This window comes from Protopterus annectens, chromosome 6.part0 (genome assembly GCF_019279795.1).
Source record: "Protopterus annectens isolate FY-2018-M chromosome 6.part0, PAN1.0, whole genome shotgun sequence".
Taxonomy (NCBI): domain Eukaryota; kingdom Metazoa; phylum Chordata; order Ceratodontiformes; family Protopteridae; genus Protopterus; species Protopterus annectens.
Window position 1 is genome coordinate 1,089,736,196 of NC_056737.1, and position 25,924 is coordinate 1,089,762,119.

General features: G+C 42.8%; 1 protein-coding gene across 1 annotated transcript in view; it reads right to left on the reverse strand.

Moving 5' to 3' along the window:
- Positions 1-25,924, reverse strand: part of RPS6KA5 (ribosomal protein S6 kinase A5) — a 1,659,077-nt gene that overhangs the window by 1,414,634 nt on the left and 218,519 nt on the right. The window lies entirely within an intron of this gene.

The window sequence follows — 25,924 nt, forward strand, 5'->3', positions numbered from 1 at the left end:
CCAGTATCTGTCTGCCTGGGATGACATGATTGACAGACCACGATGCTTTGGCAGAGAACGCCTGCACCTGTCACCTTTGGGATTCCGGATACTGGCTAAGGCTCTTGCCACCCCTATAGTGCCTTTTTTAGGCAAAGTTCAAATGACAAACTCACCACCATAACAGGTACAAGCAAGCAAAATCTGAGGGTAATGCTACTCAATGATAGAAGTCTAAACCTCAAAATCACTCACTCGAGGCACTCCTCAAAAGGAAGAACATTGACATCTGGAGACCTGGCTCAAGGCTCCAGAGAGCATCCCTGCATTACCAGGCTATAATTCATACCACACCTTTCGGCCACCTAACCTGGACCAAAACACTAAAGGAGGAGGCGTGTCCACATTCATTAAGGATATCCTTACCTCCAGGCTAGTTGCAGAGCATAATGCATCCAAGATCATCCAAGTCCAACTAACTATGGGCAAGACCGCAATCCAAATTGTAACTTGCTACAGATCCCCCACCATACCCCAGGATCCTCACTCCTCATTTCCTGATACACTGGAAAATATTAGGGTACAACCTAATACCCTAATAACGGGCGATTTCAACTACCCCACCATTAACTGGGAAAACTACTCATGTACCAACTCTTTTGCTCAGTGTTTTCTGGAATTCATAAATTCCAACACCTTGGATCAACTTATCCACACCCCCACCAGGGGCAGCAATATCTTAGACCTGGTCATTACCAACTTGGGCAACTGGTGTTCTACACCAGAGGTCAATTCCTCATTGGTCAGATCCGACCACAAGCTAATCACCCCAGACATCCACATCCTGCCCTCACCCTCCATTAGGGAAACTACCGTAAAAAATTTCTTCAAAGCCAACTTCACGCTTCTTAAGACAGAAGTGGCAAACTTCATGACACCCATGTAGACGGACAATAAAGGTACGACTGTTGAATCCTACACAAATGCACTTTATAAGCATTTACACGAGTGCATGGATTGTGCAATCCCTAACAGAACCAAGATGCTAGCCTCCAAAAAAAGGAAGCCAATCTGGTGGTCACCTGCCATAAACAAACTCTACAACAGAAAAAAGAAACTGCTGCAACTAGAGAGTACAATCCCATGATTGGAGGAACTCCCTGGTCAGCCTCAGTAAGAAGTTGAGATTCCTCATAAAATCATCCAAAGCTAGTTACGAAAACAAAATCGCCACTGATTCTAAAGACAACCACAAAGCATTCTATAGCTATGTCAAGAATCTCAATGGCAACACTCAGATCTGCTTTGAGTTATAGCACAATGGCACTAAATATACAGAAGCAACTGATATTGCCAACATCCTGGCAGATAGGTTCAGTGCTAACTTTACCCCCCCTTTCACCCCCTAAAGGGGTCATCTCTATACTGGAAGAATGCAAAGTTCCTGTAATCACAGCTGCACAGGTAAAAACCACACTCTCCAAAGCCAGGAATACAGCATCCATGGGACATGACAACATCCCAGGCTGCGTGCTACACGAACTACAGAATGAACTGGCACCCCACCTAAGCACCATGTTCAATCATAGCCTCACCTCAGGCTTTGTGCCCACTGAATGGCGCACTGCAACGTTTATTCCACTCCACAAAAAGGGAGCCACCACTGACCCCGGGAACTACCGCCCCATTACCCTGATGAGCCTGGTCAGCAAGGCTATGGAACGTATCATCGTGGAACTTAGAAACAATGAAATTAGTACTCTCCAGACTATGGACCCCACCCAGGTCAGGTTTGTAAAAGGCAGATCATGTCTCCTAAACCTGATAGACGTCTTTGAAGCGGTCACCAAAGCCGTAGATGAGGGTAAGGTGGTTCACACAGCCTATCTAAATCTCACCAAGGCTTTTGACACCATCCCCCACTCTGGAATTATAGATAAACTCACTCAACTAGGTATAAATCCCTATGTCACAAGATGGGTTGCCAACTGGGTCACTGACAGAACCCACATTGTGAAAGTAGCAGATTCGAAATCCGACTTCAGGCCAGTGACAAGTGGAGTACCACAGGGTTCAGTCCTGGGTCCTCTCCTGCATGGTACCTACTTCTCTGAAGTACAGGCTAACACAGAAGGTCTTTGGCTAACGAAATTTGCAGATGACTCCAAACTAGGAGCCATAATCAAAACTCCTAATGATGTGGACATCCTACAAAAGGGCCTCACTGAGACAGATTCCTGGTGTCAAAAGCCATGGCCTCAAGCTCAATGCCAAAAAGTGCACTGTCGCCCCCTTTGGTACAAACTCTGTACCCATGAACTACCACATAGGCGGTAGTCTACTTAACACCAAAACTGTAATAAGAGACCTTGGGATAGAAATGGAGAGTAGTCTCTCCTTTGATACTCACATCACCACAGTAGTCAGGAAATCCTTCTATGTGGCACACCTCATCACAAAAGTTTCTCATCCAGGAAAAAAGTCATTGTTCCTCTCTACTCGTTACTCATTAGACCCATTATAGAATACAACGCCCCTTTTGGTATGTACCTCACAAGACATCTACAACAACCGAAAAGGCTGCAGAAATACCTCACAGAGAGGATTACTGGCCTCAAAAAGATGCCCTACACAAGCCATCTCAAAAAACTCCAGCTTTACTCCGTCGCATATTGCCTATTCAGAGGTAATCGCTGCCTAACATACAAAGCTATGTCAAACCCACAGCTGTTGGACATGTTCCATTTAAAGAAATCCTAATCCCTCCGAGCTACATGCTCTAGGGACCTAAACCTTGTCACCACAATAAACAGAACATGCTGGAGGGATAGATTCCTGTCACAGAAACTTCCCATACTCTGGAACAAACTACCTATCTATATCAAACAAAGCTCCTCATTAGCACTCTTCAAGAAAAATCTTGATGACTGGATGGGAGATGGCAAATTCACACCGGGGATCACTTCTGTGGCTCTGCTCGACAGGGGCACAGGAAAATAATTTTCTTGGGTGGAGAAAGCCAGGGTACCTTTTTGGCTAGGCTTATATAGGCCCTAGGGCCAATAGTCTAGTACCTACCTATGAACCTATGAAACTATAAGACAGCCTTCCCTATCAGAAGTATGGGCAAAGAGAAAGGACTAGGGGAATCCTAATTAAAATACCAGCACTGGTAGAGATTTTAGTTGAATCTAGAAGAGAAGCTACCATTAAAAAATGGATAATTAGTAGAGCATATAAAATGTTGCATGACAAATGTAGGAAAGTTTACAAAGCATTGAGAAGACAAACTGAATAAGCAATTCAAAAAAACAATGGGAGCAATTCATAAAAACAATGGGAGGATATATGTATGGCTCCCACACATGCGACAAAGTCTTTAAGATTTAGGATTTTGTTTGGAAGTGTTTCTAGAGGCATTTTTTTATACCTTAAGCAGACTCCAAAGAATTTTTCCTAAGGCAGACTGCAAATGTTGATATGATGGGAAAAAGAGGTAATTGAGAGCATATTTTATGGGAGTGTAATGAGTTGGCAGACTTTAAAAATTCCCTGCAGATTATTCTGTCAGAAATACTGGGTGGACAAACTGGTGCGACTAAGGAAATGATTTCTGAGTTGTGATGCATGATCTGACCTGCCTAGACATAGCAAGGCTTTGCTGGGTTTAATTCTGGTGACTCCAAAAAAACAATTACTAGAAAAAGGAAATCAAACTCTAAACCAGTTTTAACTTCGTATATGTATGAAAAACCTGCATACTGTTTCATGCACATATCCTTAAGTGTAATGTCAGCTATAACTCTGTTCTGATTTCTATGTAAATTTGTGGAGCTTTTCTCCCTGGGTCTCCGCGGAAAAAAGTGATCAGCTCAGATGGACTAACCCGGTCAACAAATATAAAATAAATAAGCCAAACATTTTAAAAATAGTAAGAGAGAAAAATGACTAGAAGTGGAATCTTTAGAGAAGAATAGGCACAAATTACCTAGTAAAAAATGGGGATTCTGGGAACAATACATACAGAATAATGTTTTGGAGGAGGAATGAGGTTTAAGGGAAGGCAGGAATTCAATGAGTTATATAATGTTCAATTGATAATGACTGTATAAAAGATTACATGTGATGTATAATGTTTGCAACTGAAAATATGTCAATATGGTTTGTTTTCATTTATATAAATGTTATGCATGCCTGTGTATTAAGTTGTAATTTAATAAAGATATTTTTTATTTAAAAAGAAAAAAAAGAAGGGAAACTTGGTTCTCCACATTCCCTTCCTACAACACAGAGTGAGGGAGTCCTTCTCCTACCCCAGTTTCAGGCCGAACCCACCAGACATGCGCACAGTCAAGCAATGGAGACTAACATAGCACGAGCTCCTGAGGACTCAAACATCAGTAGCCGAGCTATGGAAGGCCTGTGTAGGGCCAAGGACTGGTCAGTCAGGGTTCTTCAAGGGTGTGCTGCTATATTTACAAGGACAGATCCCTAAAGATATTAAAAAGCTGCTGTAGACCCAAACTCTATATGGGACTGAAAAAGATTTTTTTTTTTTAGGGAAGGAATGGAGATGTTTTCACAAATGTAAATCAAACAAAGATTCAACTTGCGCAAGTACCACAAAGAACTAGCTGGTGGAAGGACTAAACATCTCCAATCCAGTCATGCAATGCAGTGGTAAAAGCCTTCAGAAGACATGCACACAAAAAGGTGAGGACAAAAGAAAAATACTGCAGAGGTAACACCTGCATAAAAGAAAATCCTAACAATTATCCACTACAGAAGATTCCTTAAGCAATATACAATGCTCTCACCCCAACTATTGCTTAAAATAAGTCTTCCAGTAACTAAAATAACTGATTTTCTCTTTCTTGCACAAAACAGCACTTTCAGCAACAGTCATTTCAACAGACACACAAATGAACAGCAGCCTTCCGTTCACAACACTTGGTCCACTGAATTTTACTGAGGTCATTCAAATAAAGCACATTTGAGAAACCATCCTAAAACCACATGTAAGCAACCTGCATACCTAGTGAGACTATCCCATCTCCCCAGTTCAGCAGGGGAATCTAAGTTCCGATATGAACTGCCTGGGTCCTTCCTGACATTCTAAAAATGTGCACATTTTTACTTATTAACCTAACCCTACAAATGAATGGTGGGGTGGGACAGACCTGTCACCAGCATCGCTGCAGCGATCACAATTTCTTATCCTACACATGAACATTCCCCTGCACAACTGCTCAAAGAAAACTCCCACCCACTGTCTGCTTGGTGGACCAACACCTGCCCCCCCAGGTCGTATTGCCCACTCCTTCCTCTGAAGGGCTGCTACAACCTATCACTGGCTCAACCCCAAGGACGGGCACACCCATCTTCCCTGCCTCCTCCATCAAGCATGTGAGTCTCTAATGAGACTCTGGTCTCCCAGGCCACAGATAGGGTTTTATCCCTCTAAGCCACTGCAGCTGACTAAGCATCTACAATTTGTTATAAAAATCAAATAGCTCAGAGCAAAGACATCAGAACTGGTCTCAACTCTCTAGTCTTAACAACAAAATGGAAGAAATTAATAAAACCTGATGCATTTTGATAAATGAATGGACTACTCTTTTCAAACAGAGGCTACTAAACACAGGGGCTAGATGCTTTTAAATCTCACACTGATGTCCATCAATAATTAGCTGAGACAGAACCAGTAATGTGGAGTCCATCTTCCAACACATGCACCTATTAATATACAAAGAGTAACTGATCTTAAGAATGTCCTGTAAATATGTATTGTTGCCTTGGATAATAACCACCCTGTCACAGCCAAATGTGCTTTACACTGCACAGATACATATGAGAGTTATTAGAATTTACTCCCTGGGATTTAACTCACCTTAGATTTTCAATACACCCTTACAAATGGTAATTCGAACTTATTCATAATTCTTTTACACACACACATGCACTCACTCACACACACACACACACACACACACACACACACACACACACACACACACACTTTTTTCCAAAATAAGGCTTAAGTGGTAAGTATTCAGCACCAGTGCATTTTCTTTCCAATTTTATGGTATGATGCCACTATTTTTTATCAAAACTAACAAAACAAGAACACTCCTTATTGTTCACTTTGTAAACAAGCCAACCTGTTAATATTTAAATGTTAAGAATTAGCTCTGAGTAGCCACCCTTCAAAAGACAGACGTCAGATGATTACAATTCCATCCTTAACAAGCATAAATCCTAAAGCTAATAAAAAACATCAGCCACAACAATTTTGAGTAAAAACTCAACTTAAAAAATAAATAAATAAAAACTATGCAAACAGCACGGGTTTGTACAGCAATGGACAAGTAGCTAAAAGCAGAGCTGTGTGCAGAGTAACAGTTTAAACAACAATTTATGGTAGGTTGATGGATTTTGCTAACAACTCATATGTTCATGATGTCCAGAAGTTTAAGAAAGAAGAGAAATGTGTAGTAAAAAGAACAACTGAATAACTTCGGAGACTGAAAGCCATGAGGAGAAGCAGAGGTGGGAAAACCAAATCGCAATGGCAGCCAAAACAAAAAAGCTTCAGTCACCCTTGACAGAAACATTGACCAGATTTTCAAGTTAAGTGGTTCCCTGCTAGAATACATAGAGGCAAAGCAGAATGCTGCAGAAAACAGAGTATGTTTTAACCAGGCATTCATAATGGATATGCAAACTGCTGAACATGAGATGAAAGAAAATGGTGGAAAAGCAAATAAAATATGAACAAAAGGTAAATAAATAAATAACTAAACCCAAGGTCAGGACACACAATCACAACTTGAGGTCTACACCAGTGCCAGAACAGAAGGGAATGACTAACATTTTTTGAGGGAATACCTCAGCATATGGGTTGGACTTTCAAATGCTGGGTAAATATTCCTAATCTGAGACTGAGAAAGCTACCAATAACTGTACTGATTAAACTGCAAACGTATCAGATAAAGGAAGAAATTATTTCAATTTTTTTGGAAGGTAACACTCAAAGGTTGGTGTCACAAGGGTTTATGCAGATAATGTTTTTTCATTAGAAACACCAACAGAAATGTTTTTCTTCCTTCCATAAATCTCTGCAGAGAAATGAAATACTGTTTCAAGTTACAATATCCTACATTACTTCGAGTTCTGTATCCACTTGGATTAAAATCTTACACAGACCTTCAACAGCCACAAGATGAACTGGTAAAGAGAAAAGAAAATTGGGAGGCAGCAGGAAGTGATAAGGGAAAAGCAACCAGTCAACATGTGTGGAAAATTGCTCTATCTTCAAACAAAAGATGACATGCAAAGCCCTTTCCTGTTTTCCAAAATATGAAGATAGATAAAACAAAGGAAATGAAACAGTTTTCAAAGACAGACTCCATAAATAATGCACTGAGAAAACTACTGTTTACAAGGAAAAGGATGTGATATAACCAACATGTGAGCTGTATTCTGAATGATACCTTAAAAAACATGAAGCCAGTAACAATTAAACAGAAAAGAACTATATGATGCATAGAAATGTAATAATTATATCACACATTTTATTTAAAAAATGAAAGCTTATGTCTAACTGAAGGAGGAATTACAATGCATATTGTCCGAAGGGGAAGTTGCAATGCATGCTTGTCTAAGAAGGCTGTACATTGATCAACAGGTTGATTAAAGTCCACCCAGTGTGAAAACAAATGGTAAAAAAAAAAAGTCTCATTAAAATCTCTGTTTGGGTAAAACTGAGTCACTGGCTGACAAGTACACTGGCTGGATTCCAGTGAAGGAGAAATTTGTATAACCTGAGAAAACATTGTCTATATTACCATATCACACGCTCAAAAGAGCGAACAACAGATAACTGACCCCATGTAAACGAAAGCTTACAACGTCGAAACTTCAGAATAGCGATTATTTTCCAATGGAAAACAATCACTGTTCTGAAAAAAAAAAACAAAAAACAAAAAAAAAAAACGGTAAAACATTAGTTAACGTGAGGGGCTGTGCCCCCCACTTAAATATACCAACTCTGAGATCGCACTACAGTGCCGAAAAGGCAAAGTAGTGAAAGCGGCCAAACGAATTCTTTCCCAGGGAAAGAATTCGCTGAAACACCACTTCGCTATTTTGCCTTTTCTCGCTTTACTGTTCGATAAAGACGCATTCGACAACCTGCCTCTGCGATGGCATAATAGGGAACCAGAAAATCAACTAGAAAAGGAGAAGAGAAAACTCTGGGTGGGAAGAGTCCTGTATATGTTCAGCAAAGAACAGTTCATGTTTCAGTTTTGGGACAAGAGATGGTTCACAGTAATTCAGAATAAAAATAAATCAAATACACTCAGAGATGTTTAAACTACATGAAACACTGAAGGAATATACCAAATCAAATAAAAATAAAAATAAGTTACGTACTTAACATTATGTTCCATCTGTGTTGTTGCTCTTCATATATTCTTGACCTGTGGGTTCAGTTCCAAAATTGGAACCAACTCAACCATACTACAACCAGCGAGGACCAAAAACTCTTGAGCTTTATCCCTACCCAGAATGCTCCTCTCCATTTTACCTCAGATCAAGTTTGCTGAATGACAGACATAATTTAACCTGTGATTACTTTTGAGGAGATCATATCTGGTACTAGAAAAGGCAATAAACAGTTGATCAGATTTTCTGATAAGCCTTGTTCTATGGAGGTAAAAACACAATTATCAGTGGACGTCTAATAAATGAAGACAGTATTCACATTTGTTTGTATATTTTGGAAAGAGGACTGGCAAATTTATAGTCTGGCTATTATCTGTCCTTAAAGAAACCCTATCTGGGTGAAAAATCAAATATGGAGGCTTACACGATGGTGCCTGGATCTCCGTAATTCTTCTAGCAGAGGTAATAGCCATTAGTAAAGCTGTCTTCCAGGACAAGTGCTTTAGCTCACAAGTGGCTGCAGGCTCAAAAGGGGGGTATATTAAAGTCTAAAGAACCATACTGAGATCCCAAGGGACATATGGGTCTTTATAAGGAGGGTTCAGCTTCAAGATCCCTTTCAGAAAAGCCTTGCAGAGTTTATGAGACATTAATGGGGCGTCCTGTAAACCATTGTGAAAATTTGAAATAGCCACTAGTTGAATTCTGACAGCAGAGGCAGAAGCCCCTCCTTCAAAAAGCAAGATCAAAAACTTTTTGTGATAGGAGCTGAGAAAGGGTCATCATTATCATGAGCTCAAGAATGAAAATCTCTTCCATTTGTTACAACAAAGGTTTCTAGTGGAGAGTTTAAGAGAGGCCAAAATAATCTTACGGACTGGAGAAGACAACGTTCCATCTGGTTCATAGGTTCATACTAGGCTATCTGCCGCCCTAGGGCATTTATAAGCCTAGCCAGAGTATGTTTGGCTTTCGCCACCCATTTTAAATTAATTTTGCTATGCCCTTTTTCGAGGTTAGTATACTGTGCCTCTGTCTAACAGTGACACAGAAGTGATACCCGGGGTAAACCTACGATCTCCCATCCACTCATCAAGATTCCTCTTGAAGAGAGTCAGTGAGGGACTCTGCCTAACCTGGACTGGGATTTTATTCCAGAGTGAAGGGAGCCTCTGGGTTATGAATCTGTCCCTCCAGCATGTCCTATTTATTTCAGTGCTGAGGTTCAAGTCTCTCGAGCGTGTAGCTCGATGGGATTTGGATTTTTTGAGGTGCAGGATGTCCCTTAATTCCGGGTTGGACATGGCTTTATACGTCAGGCACAGGTCGCCTCTAAGCAGGCGGTATGCCACTGAGTAGAGCTGGAGTTTCTTTAACCGGGCAGTATATGGCATCTGTTTGAGCCCTTTGATCCTCTTGGTGAGGTACTTTTGGGGTCTTTCCAGTTGCTGCAGGTGTTTGGTAAGGTACATCCCAAAAGGGGCATTGTACTCGATTATGGGCCTGATGAGGGATGAGTAAAGAGGCACGATGACCTCCCCTAATCTAGATGTGAATCCCTTCATGATTAGGTGGGCTATATAAAATGTTTTTCTAACCACTTTGGCCACGTGGTTGTCAAATGAGAGATTGCTATCAACTTGAGTCCCCAGGTCCCTAATTACTTCTTCTGTACTTAATGGATTACTACCTATGTGGTAATTTGTGGGCACTTTGTTTTTGCCAAAGGGGATGACTATACACTTTTTGGCGTTTAGCTTGAGGCCATGGCTCTGGCACCAGTTGTCTGTTTCTATGAGGCCCTTTTGGAGGATGCTTGTGTCGGCTGGAGAGTCGATTATGGAGCCCAGTTTGCAGTCATCTGCGAACTTGGTCAGCCACAGTCCTTCTGTGTTGGCCTGTACCTCCGAGAAAAATATACCGAACAAGAGAGGTCCCAGGACTGAGCCTTGTGGGACGCCACTTGTAACTGGTTTGGAGTCTGACATGGCTCCAGCAATTCTAACCATGTGGGTTCTGTCCTTGAGCCAGTTTGCAACCCATCTAGTGACATAGGGGTTTATATTTAAGCTGGTGAGCTTATCTATAATGCCCGAGTGGGGTATTGTATCGAAGGCTTTTGCGAGGTCCAGGTAGGCTGTGTGGACCACCTTCCCTTCGTCAATGGCCTTGGTGACTGTTTCAAAGAAGTCGACCAGGTTTAAGAGGCAGGATCTGCCCTTAACAAAGCCGAACTGGGTAGGATCCAGTGTCTGTAGGTCCCCAATATCTTTATTTATGAGGTCCATGATGATCCTTTCCATAGCTTTGCAGACCAAGCTAGTCAGGCTTATGGGGCGATAGTTTCCAGGGTCCGTTGAGGCACCACCTTTGTGGAGAGGGACCACTGTTGCTGTACGCCACTCTTTGGGTACATATCCTGTAGTAAGGCTGAGATTGAACAGTAGTTTTATGTTTGGGTTTAGCTCTTCTTGGAGTTCATGTAGGACACAGCCCGGGGCACCGTCTGGTCCCACTGATGCTGTGTTTTTTGCTTTGGAGAAGGCGGCTCTTACTGAGCATCTGAGATGTCAGGGGGGCATCACTCTGCTGGGATAGATATTTGCCCTTTTGGTGGGGGGGGGGGAGAAGTTTGCGCTGAACCTGTCAGCTAGGATGTTGGCAATGTCTGTGGGTTCGATGTATTTTTTGTCATTTTGGACCAATTCTGAGCATATCTAGGAATTCCCACCCAGGTTCCTAACATAACTAAAGAAAGCCTTGTGATTATCCTTAGTGTCCTGTGCAATTTTTCTCTCGAAGCTGGCCTTAGACGATTTTATGAGTGCCCTTAGTTTTTTGCTAATACTGATCAGAGATGCCTTCCCTTTTTGGGATTTTGCTCTATCATGTAGTAGCTTCCTCCTTCTACTGTATAGTTTGTTTATGGCTGGGGTCCACCAGACAGGACGTCTGCCTTTGGAGAATTGGGTCTTGGTTTTGTTTGGGATTGCATGATCCATGCATTCCTGAAGGTGTTCATAGAATGCATTTATAAAGGATTCTGTGGTCTGGGCCGTATTTTCCACAGGCCCGGGGTCTTTGAAGGATTCCACCTCGGTTTTGAGGAGTGTGAAATTTGCTTTAGAGAAGTTTTTCACTGTGGTTTTCTGGGCAGGGGGTGGGGTCGGGATGTGAACATCCAGTGAGATCAGTTTATGGTCTGATCTTACCAGTGAGGGATACACTTCTGGTCTGGAGCATAGAGTCCCCATGTTGGTGATGATCAGGTCCAGTATGTTTTCCCCTCTTGTGGGAGTGGTAACAAGTTGTTCCATAGCATTTGAGTTTATGAATTCTAGGAACCTTTGGGCTAGGGTGTTGGAGCTAGAGTAATGCTCCCAGTCTATGTTTGGGTAGTTGAAGTCGCCCAATATAATGGTGTTTGGAGAGACAGTCACATTTTCCAATGTTCTCAGGAAGGCCGAGTGGGGTTCCTGGGTTTGGGAGGGTGGTCTGTAGCAGGCTATAAACTGGAAGGCAGTTTTACCCACTGTTAGTTGCACATGGATAGTCTCTGATGCTTCGTGCTTTGCCACCAACCTGGAGGTGTGGGTATCTTTGATGAATATCGATACTCCCCCTCCTTTTATGGTTCGGTCCAAGTTTTGGGGCCGAAAAGCATGGTAGGAGGTATAACCTGGCAGTGCTGGGGTGCTCTCGGAAGCCCTGAACCAGGTTTCTATTACTGCACAGATATCGATGTTCTCCATGCTAAGGAGAGTTTCAAGTGCGTGCATCTTGAGGTTTAGACTTCTGGCGTTGAGTAGCATTACTCTTAGTTTCTTATCCCTTGTGATACCTATGGAGGTGGGTTTGTCTTTTGAGCCTTGCCTAAAAAAGGCACTATGGGAGTAGCAAGAGCCTTTGCCAATATCCGAAAGCCAAGGGGTGACAGGTGCAAGCCATCCCTAGCGAAGCATCGTGGCTTGTCGAGCATATCATGTCAGGCTGACAGGCATTGGATCCCCTTTGAATGACACCAGTACTTACGCCAATTGTTGAAATTGATCATCTTGTCTTCATATTGTGGCATCATTCTTGGTGAGGGTAAGATGCTACTCAAGGTCAGGGTCATACCGGCCTGGGCTACATGCTCAGAGAGCTCCTCTAGGTCTCTTTTCATGTAGTCCAGGGAGGTATGTCTCAGGTCATTCACACCAGCATGGACAATGACTGAGTCATATTTGTACTTGCCTTGGAGTGACCTGAGTGCTTGTGTTATGTGGCGGATCCTAGCGCCCGACAGGCTGCTCACCGTGACCTTCTCCTTGTTCAGCCTGGTGAGTGGTACATCAGTGTGCCTGACGATAGAGTCACCTATTACAAGTGTATCAGGTGTGTTGTTTAGCCTTAAGGGCTGTGACTGTTCGGCACACTGGCTTTGTGAGATATGTGTTGCACGTGTTTTGTTTTGGGGTAGCGGTTGCTTGGGTGTCTGCTTTGGAGGTCTCTGCTGCTTAGGCACATCTTTATTTAGAGCCTCCGAGTATGTTTTTGTGTGATTATAGGTTCATAGGTTCATACTAGGCTATCTGCCCGAGGGCATTTATAAGCCTAGCCCATAGTTTTGTGGCTTACGCCACCCCTTTAGTTTGGAGAAACTATGCCCATTATTTTGCTGTGCCTCTGTCGAGCAGTGACACTGAGGTAACCCCTGGGGTGTATCTGCGATCTCCCATCCATTGGTCAAGATTCCTCTTGAACAAGGCCAGCGAGGTGCTCTGTCTCACATAAACCGGGATTTTGTTCCACAGCATAGGGAGTCTTTGGGTGATGAATCTATTCCTCCAGCACATCCTATTAATAACCGTGTCCAGGTTTAAGTCTCCTGCCCTTGTGGCTCTGAGGGATCTAGATTTTTTGAGATGAAGCATGTTCATCAAATCTGGGTTTGACATGGCCTTGTATGTCAGGCATAGGTCACCTCTGAGCAAGCGGTAAGCAACTGAATATAACTGGAGTTCTGTCAGTCGGGCAGCATAAGACAGATTTTTGAGACCCTTTATCCTTTTGGTGAGGAACTTTTGTGGCCTCTCCAGCTGCTGCAAGTGTCGGGTCAGATACATTCCGAATGGGGCATTGTACTCTATCATTGGTCTGATGAGTGATGAGTATAGGGAGACTATGACTTCCCTTGATCTAGATGTGAATCCCTTCATGATAAGGTGGGCAATGTAGAAGGTCTTCCTAACTAATTTAGCAATATGAGTGTCGAATGAAAGGCTACTGTCAACCTGGGTTCCCAGGTCCCTAATAACTTCTTCTGTGTTCAGGGGATTGCCACCTATATGGTAGCTAGGGGTAACCTTATTTTTCCCGAAGGGTATGACTATGCATTTCTTGGCATTTAACTTTAGGCCATGGCTCTGGCACCAGTTATCCGTTTCTGTGAGACCCTTCTGAAGGATATCTGTGTTGGATGTGTTTTCAACTACGGCGCCCAGTTTGCAGTCATCTGCAAACTTTGTCAGCCATAACCCTCCTGTGTTTGCTTGTACTTCAGAAAAGTAGATGCCAAACAAGAGTGGGCCCAGGACTGAGCCCTGTGGGACACCACTTGTGACAGGCTTTGAGTCTGACATGGCGCCAGCAACTCTGACCCTGTGGGTTCTGTCACTCAGCCAGTTTGCAACCCATCTTGTAATGTATGGGTTTACATTTAAGTTGATGAGTTTTTCAATGATACCCGAGTGAGGTATTGTATCAAAAGCCTTCGCCAGGTCTAGGTAGGCTGTATGGACTGCCTTTCCCTCGTCAATGGCCTTGGTGACTGTTTCGAAAAAGTCAACCAAGTTTAAAAGGCACGATCTGCCTTTGACAAAGCCAAACTGGGTTGGATCCAAAGTCTGCAAGTTCCCTATGTCTTTATTTATGAGATCCATTATGATCCTCTCCATGGCTTTGCAGATAAGGCTTGTCAAGCTAATGGGACGGTAATTTCCAGGGTCGGTGGAGGCACCGCCTTATGTGTTTGGTTTGCTGTCGTGGTAGGTCTATGTGAGACTGGAATTGTAGTGAGTGTGGTTTCCTTCTCCTCCTGACTGGTTATACCAGTACTGAGTTGAGAGAGCTTAGCCTCCAGTTTGGCTATATGGTTGCATCTCTCACATGTGTTGGAATTTGTTGGGAGGAGGAGAGGGTTGTCTGTGTACATGAGGCAGTTGTAATATTGCCTCAAGATTCCAAGGTTCACCAGCTGTACCAGAGAGGAGATTGACAACTGACCTTTGGACATGCTAGAATAATATGGGGAATTCCTATATAATTGAAAACAAGGGCCAATGGGGAGTGAGGGTGTAGTGTTTTTATTTTTTAGTGCTGACTTATATAATTGCTTTAGTGAGCAAGTGCCAGGTAACTTAAGTGCAATGTGTTACAGGTAACTTAAATGCAAAAACGACAAACAGTAATTTTCTTTCAAGTTAAACAAGGAAATAAGTACAGTAAGCAATGCAGATATCACTAGGGATCCACAGAAGCGCTGAGAAGCTGCGTTTTAGGTGGAATTAGCGTTACAGGGAAATAACAAGCAAACAAACAACAAGCACACAAACAAAGCTAGATTCAGCAGGCCTGGATCTAGTCTATGCTACAGCAAACAAGGTGTACCAATTTCAGTAAAAAAACAGTTCAAATATGCAGGCTCTATAAACCTTTAACCAGAAATTCCCAGCTCAGAAGGGCAGAGTCCAGCCTCTCCTTCCACAAGAGTGCAGACCACGAACCTTCTTAATGTAAAATAACTGGCCTGAAGCCCAAGTGCATAAACCAGAACTAATACACTTTAGGAATAACAGACACTGAGCTCTCAATCAGCAGTTCCCAACTTAGAAGGATGAAAGCTACCTGTCCTGCTACCACAGTGCATGCCACAAACCTTCCTAATGTAAAACAACTGGTCTGAAGCCCAAGTGCTTAATCCAAAAGACTTAGAATGATAGCTACACTTTAATCAAGTTACTACCAAGCAGTAGTAAATACAATTGAATACTTTAAAGAATGCCTGGATTAGTGCTCAAGTTATACAAACAAAGCTAGATTCAGCAGGCCTGCATCTAGTCTATGCTACAGCAAACAAGGTGTACAAATTTTGGTAAGAAGCAGTTCAGATATGCATGCACTATAAGCCTTTAACCAGAAATTCCCAGCTCAGAAGGGCAGAGTCCAGCCTCTCCTCCCACAAGAGTGCAGACCACGAACCCTCTTAATGCAAAATAACTGGCCTGAAAGCCCAAGTGCTTAAACCAGAAGGATGTAAGCTACCTGTTCTGCCACTACAGTGCAGACCACAAACCCTCTCAATGTAAAACAACTGGTCTGAAGCCCAAGTGTTGAAACTAAAAGGCTTAGAATGAGTTACACCAAGCAGTAATAAATACAATTGAGTACTTTTAAGATGACGCAAAAGCAAAATAAAGTAGGAAGAAACACAAGTACAGTAAAAGCAGATGATTTTTTTTTTTTTTTTTTTTTCAGAAAAGTAGCAAAAGCAGTAGTAAATACAATTCTCATGCAGTGCAAGCTGGCACACTTGAATATGTAGCAATATTAGTCCACACACAGTTTGAAAAAATGTAATTAAATTAAAAAGGACTAAAAGCAAGTGCAGAAAGGGTTAATTAGGTAGAATGCGGTAAAGAGATGGGCCTGGGGGAGTGTCTTAGATCAAATCTACAGTGGGGCGGGCACTGCAAAAGCCACCAAATTTAAACTACAACCAAGAACTGGGAGGGGGGTTGGGGAAAAACAGTTTCAACACAGATGTGAGGAATGTGCAAATTATAAAGCCAAAAAATATATACTGTTCTCTCTCTCTCCGTCTCTCTCTCTCTCTCTATATATATATATATATATATATATATATACACACACACACACACACACACACAACAGATATCTAAGCAGACAATTTAGCTCTATAATACAGAATAATACAGAAAAGTATACTCAGCTCTATATATTTGCAGATAGTTCTGTAAGGCTGTCTCTCAAACTAAGGTTCCAGTTTGAATGTGATTAATGAAAGTGGAGAAGCCATGCTGTGAGCTTTAGGTTCTGAAGGTTCAGATGAAAAAATCCCTCTGGATGGAATAGGAGATCTAGAGTTGGGTCCAGAGTCCATGGTTGCTAAATCAGATGAGGCCAGAGGAAGGGGAACCAAATCTGTCAAGGCCATAATGGGGCAATAAGGATTACTTTGCTCTTCAACCTGATTTTCTTCAAAAACTGACGGATTAACGGAATCAGGAGAAAGGTGTATAGAAGTTTCGAGGGCCAATTGTGAAGGACAGCATCTCACGGGGACTCCCCCAGAGCAGGGATCAGGGCAAAGTAGCTGCTGCACTTGTTGTTTAGGGGTAATGCAAAGAGGTCACAGCAAGGCTGGCCCCAGTGGCGAAAAATCATTTGTGTCACTTTCAGACAGACAGACCACTCATGAGGCATGAGAATGCATCTGCTCAGCTTGTCTTATCACACTGGAAGTCTCTGGGATGTGCATTATTAGAAAATGGTTGGAAGAGATCGCCCACTGCTAAACTCAGAGCGCTTCTCAACAAAGGGGGTAAAGACTTGGCTCCTCCCTGTTTGCTGACGTACCAGACCACTGACAGGTTCTGTCTGGATCGCAACTGTCCCTGGAGGGAAAACAACTTGAAAGGCCTGCAACGCTAGCAGCACTGCTCTCATCTCTAGAACACTGATATGCAAGCTGACCTCTATGAGTGACCAAGTGCCTTGGACTGTCTTGCCCAGATAATGCCTCAGAACCCAAAGCCTGGGGCTGAGGTGGGATGAAAGGTCATCTCGCAAGAATCTCTTTGGAGTGGATCCACCAGAGAAGATCCTTTTGGCAATGGTTGGTTACCAAAACATGAGACATTGGCTAATGAAGAATGGACCACTGGGATGCTAGACCCATTGAAGAATCCTCATGTGGAATGGTTGCTGCCAGAGAATTAAGGCCTGCAGACCCAGGCGTGTGGCTATTGTCTTGCTGCTGATGATTTTCCCGACTTGAAGTCTGATCTTTTCTAGATGGGGAAAGGGGAAGAGAAGCTAAGCAAGTGTTTGTATTCAAATTTGAAACTATAAATTCCAAATTTTGTATCAGGACCAGTTGACACTTCTCATGGTTTATTGTGATTCCCAGGTAAGCACAAGTCTGAAGGATGTAGTCTCTTGATTTTTCCAAGAGATGCTTGGTGGGAACAGTGATGAGCCAGTCATCCAAATAAGAAAACACTCACTGTCCCTGTAGTCTCAAGTGAGACGCTACCACTGCCATGCATTTGGTGAACACCCTAAGGGCTATGGTGAGGCCAAAGGGCAGGGCTCTGAATTGGTACTGACCTGCTCCCAGACGGAAGTGGAGGAATCGCCTGGAGCACTTGTCCATCTTGATGTGGTAATACACTTCCTGAAGATCTACTGAGCACATCCAATGGTCTTTCCTTAAAAAGGGAAGGCTGGATTGAACCATGACCATCCGGAATTTTTATTTGTTGAAAGGATTTGTTCAAAACACTAAGATCAGAAATTTGTCACCAGTCCCCTGTCTTCTTTGGCACTAAAAAAAATCTTGGGTAAATTCCAAATTCTTTATGGTCTGTTGGATGAATTTTTCTAGCAGTTTTTTTGATTTCTTGAACTGCTGGTTCCCCTCTATAACTGGGTGGAACATCGGGGATTATTTTGAATTTCTTGGGAAGGGCGTGGAAGAGAATGGTGTATCCTTTAGTAATAATCCTTTGCACCCAAACATCTTTAGTTATCTGCATCCAGGTGTATTGGTGCAAGGATAATTGTCCCCTGACTGCTTCCAGAGGCAAGCAATCAGGCCTCCTTTCAGGAGCGCTGGTAGGGTCTGGCAGAGAAAGAATCTCTGGAAGCCTTATTTTGCGGCTCACCTCTGCTGTGTGGGTGGCATCTTCCGTTAAATCCCCCCTCCTCTGCCCCTGGGGAAGCTGCTACCACGTGCATCTTTGAAAAGCCCTTAGGATTTTCAGAACCACATTTTTCCACTCCTCTAGTTCCTGGAGAAGGACCACTGGGGGGTAGAGAAATGTATGCCCACTGCAAAAAGGGTCTTCCCATCTTTCTCACACATGGACAAAGTCTCTCGACCTTCTGGGGCAAAAAGGGATGATCCGTCAAAAGGCGCATTGACGAATTAAGACTTGAATGGCTCTGCAAATTTGCATAAGCAGATCCAGGAATGTCTCCTTATGGGTACCCCAGAACCGACTGCTCTGGTTGTCTCCTTGGCTGCATGGGCTATGAGCCTCATGGATGTGTTGGAGATGAACTTGAGGGTGGCCAACTGAGACACAACCTTATCTTGGACTCCTTTAGATACAGCTCCTGCAAGGGTAATGGATAACTCCTTAATCACATCCCTTTGAAGTCTTGTGAAATGTGCCATAAAATTCAAAGACTGTAAGGCAAAGTTCAATGAAGTGTATACCCACTTCCTGAACCTATCCATTGCCCGAGAATCTTGAATGGGGGGATGCATAGTGGAAATCTCTTCAGACAGATCTTTCTTTGTGGCTGCCCCAACCACCAAGGCATCTACTGCTAACCCTTTAACCCAAAATTGAAAAGCTTCAGGAGCTGAGAGAATTTTATCTGGCCACTTAGGGACCGGCTCTATGGAATCCAGAGTCTTTCATGCCCACTGCTCGATCAAACTGATGAGGTCATCAGTGGGCAGAGTTACCCTAAAAGTAGATGGGCGAGAGCCAAAAGCCTGCAGGTACACTGACTCCTCCGGGGAAGGATATTGGGATGTCCAGCCACGCCAGTCTTTAAGGATCTCAAGAATGTTTCCAAAGGAGACATCTTTGGGGGTTGAGCTAGGGGAACCTTCCCTTTCATCATAGTCAGTGTCCTCAGTGATGGATTCTCCTGGGGAATTCGAGTGCTTCCTCTTTGACTTTCTCTTCTGAGGAACTTCTCCAGTGGGAAAATCTGAAGTAGTATCAGAAGAGGATAGAATCTGAACAGGTGTGTTCTGCAGTTTTGGCACTTGCTGTCCTGGATACAGAGGCTGGTTGAGAGTCAGTGTGACAGGAAGGGTCAGGGATGAACTGTGATCAGGGAGCAGACAACTGGGTACCCACAGAGGACAAAGTTCTTTCCATTGCATGGAAAGCAGGTCCCCCTGAAGAAGGAAGGGAGCCTGGAACCGAGAATGACTGCCTTGGAACCATGTTCACTCCCCACTCTGAGGAGACTGCCCCAGATACCAAAGCCAGAGTGGAGTTCACACATGTAGAGGCCCCGAGGTGCAGGGACAGCTCTGAAAAAAATGGAGTCGACACTTGTCCCTCCGAGTAGAAAGTGAAGCCCCCACTTCAGGAGTTCTCCAGTTCTGAGAGCACTGAAGAACTCAGGGTAGTAGTCGGACCCAGAGAAAAAGATCTAGCCGGGGCCGAGACATTCAGTGCTGGAGGGATCAGAGCCTGAGTCTCTAAAGCTGCAGATAGGGTTAGAGGAGGAAGATCCAGCGGAGTCATGGAGAAGGGAATTAGGGAACTTGAGGTAGTCAGAACAGAGGACACAAAAGCCAAACCTCTTGCCACAAGGAACTGATCCACTAGCCTCAGCACGTCCGATTCCAATAGGCTCTTGGTGGAGCAAACTGACTGGGTGGATGGAGAGTTAGGTCTCTCCAAAAAAGGGCTGGGCATTTGTCCTGCAAAGGGATCTATAGATGGAGAATGGAATGTTCTAGGAAGTGCCAGTTCTGACTGTTCAAGAATTATTGTTGGAACTATACATGTCGGTGCCAGGATGAAAGATGGAACTGAGTTTGTTGGTTCCAAAGTCTTGTCCGATTTATGTAGTGTCTGCGGAAGATGCAAGTGGTCACGGAGCTGAAGCTTTCATTAACGTACTGTTTTCTGAAACTGACATTTTAGGTTTCTTAGTCACCGGTGCCAAAGGGGAAGTCAGCGCCAATTACTTCTTTTTATGCTCATCGGTTCTAGATGTTGAGGAAGAAGAAAAAGGGACCGTCTTGCATTTGGAACCAGATAAGGCCTCCTCAAAAGAAGACTTAAGCATGCCTTTCAGAAATAATTTGTTTTTTTTCTTCCTACTAAGGCTCGGTGACTAAATCCATGGCAGACTGAGCAGTCTTCTTGTAAATGTAATGAGCCTAAGCAATATACACATAATGAATGACTATCAGAGTTAGGCATTTTTCTATTGCACTTGTCGCACTTTTTGATACCAGAAGTGCCTCCTCCTTTATCAGCCATACCTACAGGAGAGAAAATCAAACACGCAAGAAAAATTGGAAGATCGAGAGAGAAAAACTACAGTAAAGAGTTACCAGCAATGGTAGGCACAGAATACCCAAAGGTACAAAACAAACCCACAGTAAATGTAACGACAAATGTGTTAAAAGGTAAGAGTTTTACAGTGAAGTGCTATCAGCAATGGTAGATGAATAATACCAAAGGTATACAAGTTTTTTTTTTTTTTTTAATCTGGAAAGCAGGAAATTCAAAGAAAGTCTACCAGCTATGGTAGCAAAGATTACACCGAAGTGTAAGAGTGGAGAGAAGCAAAAAAGGAAAATATAAGGTAGGAACTTGCTAAGATAATATAGAAACACTAATGGAGTGAAAAAGGTACTATAATCGTTAAATAAGTAGAAACATTTTAAAATATAAATGTACTTAGCTCGGGAGCTTTGGCAACGTGTCTGACACTGAAAACGGCAAAACAGATCGGAGGTAAAATGGAGATGAGCATTCTGGGTAGGGATAAAGCTCGAGAGTTTTTGGTCCTTGTGGGCTGTAATACGGCTGAGTCAGTTCCGATTTCAGAACCGAACTCACGCGTCAAAGAATAAATGAAGACTGATATCATCAGATCAAATGGCTGCAAAAATCGAAAAAGCTTTAACTAGGTCTTCACATGAACTGATAAAACTACAAGATCAGAGGTTAAAATAAAGAAAAGTCTGGCCCTTGCACAAAGGGAGTCCATCAACTGACTCTGGGAACTACAGACCCATAAGCCTAACCAGCTTTACCTTGCAAGGCCATGGACAGAATCATCATGGACCCTATCAACAAAGACACAGGTGACCTTCAAACTCTTGACCTGGCCCAATTTGGCTTCATTAAGGGTAGATTATGCTTATTAAACCTGGTGAACTTCAAGAATGTCACCAAAGCCATGGATGAAGGCAAAACAGTACATACAACCTCTGTTGACTTAGCCAAGGCTTTTGACACAATCCCTAGTCAGGCATAATTGAGAAACTCACCCAGCTGGGAATTAACCCATATGTCACTAGATGGGTAGCCAGCTGGCAGACTGACAGAATGTATACAGTCAAAGTTGGGGATTTCCATCTCTATCAGCAGACCAGTTACCAGTGGTGTACCACAAGATCTGTGTTGGGCCACCTAGTGTTTGGAATCGATTTCTCAGAAGTACAGGTGATAATAGATGGCCTGTGGCTTACCAAGTTCGCCGATGACTGCAAACTGGGTGCAATCATTGAGTACCTCAATGATGTTGACATACTACAAAAAGGGCTTACACAGGCATATGATTGGTGCCAAAGCCACGGACTTAAACTAAATGCAACAAAATGCATTACTATCCCTTTTGGCAAAGACGAAGTCCCTGTAAATTACAATATTAATAGTACCCCCCCCTTAGCTCAAACCCTGTGGTGAGAGATTTGGGAACACAGGATGATGGCAACCTTAACTTTGATCACCATGTGTCCACAGTGGTAAGGAAGGCCTTCTGCGTTGCACATCTCATAAGTAAGGGCATCGCATCCAGAGCTAAAGATGTTAAATCTCCCCTGTACTCATCCCTCATCATACCACTAATAGAGTACAACGCTCCCTTCTCTATGTACCTCACCAGACATCTTCCGCATCTGGAGAGACCTCAGAGGTTTCTCACCAAGAAAACTCAAGGCCTTCGACACATGACCTACATGGACAGACAGAAGGCCCTGTCCCTGTACTCTTTATCTTATATGCTGCTGAGAGGCAACTTCTGCCTGGCCTACATAGCAGTTTCGGACCCCACCCTAATGGAAATGCCTCACACCCGCAAGTCAAATGGGAGAAGATCACTCACTCTAGGGATCTTAACCTAGCCTGCGACATGATCTGAAGAAGTCTTTGTATCAGACGAAAGCGGTCATCTGTGGATTCATAAAGATCATTTTACCTATATCCCATGGCCTGGATTCCTTTTTTATCACTTGTTATTTAGTCACGTTTTATATTGTGGTCTAGCCTGAGACATTAACAGGACATGCTGGAGAGACAGATATGTCCCCCAAAGATTGTCACCCCTCTGGAACAAACTCCTAATTCACGCAAAACAAAGCTCCTCAATGACCCTATTTAAGCGTAATTTAGACAACTGGATGAGAGAACGTAAATTTACTCCAGGGGTGTCACCTATGTCACTCCTGGATAAGGGCAGTCAGTGTTAATCATAGACTCGTGCTGCAAATATACACCATACAACTTGGTTAATAAGGGAAGAAGGGTACAACATGGCTAGGCTTATAAAGGCCCTAGGGCCAATAACCTAGTAATCACCTATGACACTTCTCAAATAAGATAAGTTTCAAAAAATAGTAAAGCTTGAAGACAGACCTCACACAGCAAACCTAAGATTTCCTGCTGTATCAGACAAATTCTAAGGAGCACACTGTATTCATTTTATGAAAGCACAAAAAAAAAAAAAATGGATTGCTGCTGCACAGCATATCTGCTCATTGAGAGTGCGCATTATGTATATGCTCCAAACTTGACCATGAGAAAGAAGCCAATACCTACATTACTACAGAGGCAATCATACCAGCAGAAAGAGTTGTTCTTGATAAACTTGTGGCAGGAAAGAAAATTATTAAAAACTGAAGACAGTGTTTGCAGAAAGTGATTATTCACTGTACAACAGGGAGAATAGAAGCACGTTTATTCCATCAATAAGTGAACGTTGAGAGGCAAGTGTGAGATTCAAGATGGTATATTCACAGCTGTCCTCAGAATGTTTTTCCTGGAGGATCAAATACAGTTTTTGATGTAGAACAGGCTAAGGAGGAAATAGAATTTTTTTCAACAGTGTGCACCAGCAAGCAGAAGGGACTCGGCTTCTCATTCTTCTGACAACAAAGCCTATAGACATATATCTTTTCCACTGTTTCAAAGAAAAAAATGCTTGAGAGAGAGAGAGAAAAGCACATGAGCTGACTAGAAGAATCAGGTTGTACCTCAGACTTTAACATCAGTCTGGTGCTAAGAGATTGAGATGATTGGGAAGAAGACCAGAAACATTGAAATTAGTGAATAAATGGGAGATTATATATCAGTTACAGTGTATACAGGAACAGACATATTTCATGACTTTGCATATGAGACTTACTGGAATTGTGCTGACTTTGTTAAACTTGTGATTGAACTATAAAGCACGTACCACACGCTGTCATTAATGCTCAGGACACAAAGGAATAAGGAAACAACTGTAAGTAAAATAGCTTTTGTTCATATTATTTGTATGAAAATCATAATGCAAACTTTATGTTACATTGTTAAGCAGTCTTGTACAGGGCCCAGTAAGGAATATTTTAAATGGAACAGAATGAGCCTCATCAGTGACTGCCATACATGTTAAGGATATTAAAGCAAGTACTTGCACTTAGTCATAAGATACACATGCCTTACACTGCAGCACGATAAGAAAGTATGGACAAAAGCATATTAAAGTTAGCAGTGGTGCAGCGGTAGCGTTGTCGCCTCACAGCAAGAGGTTCTCCGGTTCAATTCTCATCTGGAGTACCTTCTGTGCGGAGTCTGCATGTCCTTCCTGCATTCTTGTGGGTTTTCTCCGGGTACTCTGGCTTCCTCCTATGTGGTTTCCTTTGTTCCAAGTCGGACTTTCCCAGTAAAATAGAAGTTATGTTCTTACCATAACGTTCCATGTTAGTTGTCTTCTTCTCGCCTTCTTCTTGCTGGATGGGTTCGGAGCCGACCTCGGCTCCGACTCGGCCACTCTAAAAGCTCGAGAGTTGGTTCCACCGGCTCGAGGCTCCCCTTATATCCCACAATGCTAGGCGAGAGTTACCTCAGATCTCGTTTGTAAGCTAACCCCAGCTTATAATAGTAACAGAATAACTCTAAACAGAGTCCACCTCTAACAACAGGAAGAAAGAAGGGTGACCTACATCCTGATCCAGGAAATATGCACAACAGCATATGCCTAAGAAAGAGGTGGTAGAAAGAGAGGTCACGATCACAACTCCTCTAGGTCTGTCCAGGCCAGGGGGAAGGAGGGTGGGACGCAAGAAGAAGGCGAGAAGAAGACAACTAACATGGAACGTTATGGTAAGAACATAACTTCTATATGTTAAGTTGTCTATCTCGCCTTCATTCTTGCTGGATGGGACCGTGTCTCTAGCACCTTATCCCGGGTGGCCTAACGGAACAGACTCCTGAGAACAGTGGAACCAAAATTAGCTCTATGCCTAGAAGCTAAATCCAACTTATAATGAGAAATAAAAGTGTGAGGAGTAGCCCAAGTAGCCGCTGCACAAATGGTGTCAATAGGCAGTCTGTCTTGGAAGGCTAAAGAAGTAGCCAAAGCTCTGGTGGAATGGGCTTTAGGTTTATTAGGCAATTTTTGTTGTCTAATTTCATATACCAGGAAAATCAAAGATGTTAGCCATCTGGATAATGATACCTTTGAAACTGAAAGTCCCTTTCTGCTTTCCGCATAGGAGACAAACAGCTGATCAGATTTTCTGAATTGTTTTGTTCTATCCAAGTAGTACCTCAATTGACGATGAACATCCAGGCAATGTAATTTTTGTTCAGACCTATTGGAATACTCTGGAAAAAAGACAGGGAGGTCAATGCTTTGGTTTAGGTTTGATGTCGAGACCACCTTAGGCAAAAAGGACGGGTTAGTTCGTAAGGATACTCTGTCCTTATGAAACAAAAGATAAGGAACAATTTTAAGGAACAGGAGGCTGCAGGTTCGAAAGGGGGAAGAATCAAAGAAGCAAGAACTAAATTTAGGTCCCAAGGAGAAGGAGGATTTCTTATAGGAGGTCTGAGAAGAAAAACTCCTTTCAAAAAGGCTTTGCAGAGTTTGTGGGACATTAGGGCAGATTCAGAAATACCCACATGAAAATTAGAAATAGCTGCCAATTGAACTTTAAGTGTAGAGGGAGATGAACCTGCATGGAAGAGTTCAGCTAGAAAATCAAGGACTAGTTGGATGGAAGCGAGGATCTATGTCCTTTCCTTGTGCCCAATATGAGAAACATTTCCACTTACTCAAATAAATCTTTCGAGTGGAAGATTTATGTGAAGCTATCAATATATCTCTAACAGAGTGAGATAATTGAGGAAGCCTGGCTAAGGTTGGAACTGGAGGAACCAAGCAGTGAGGTTCAGAG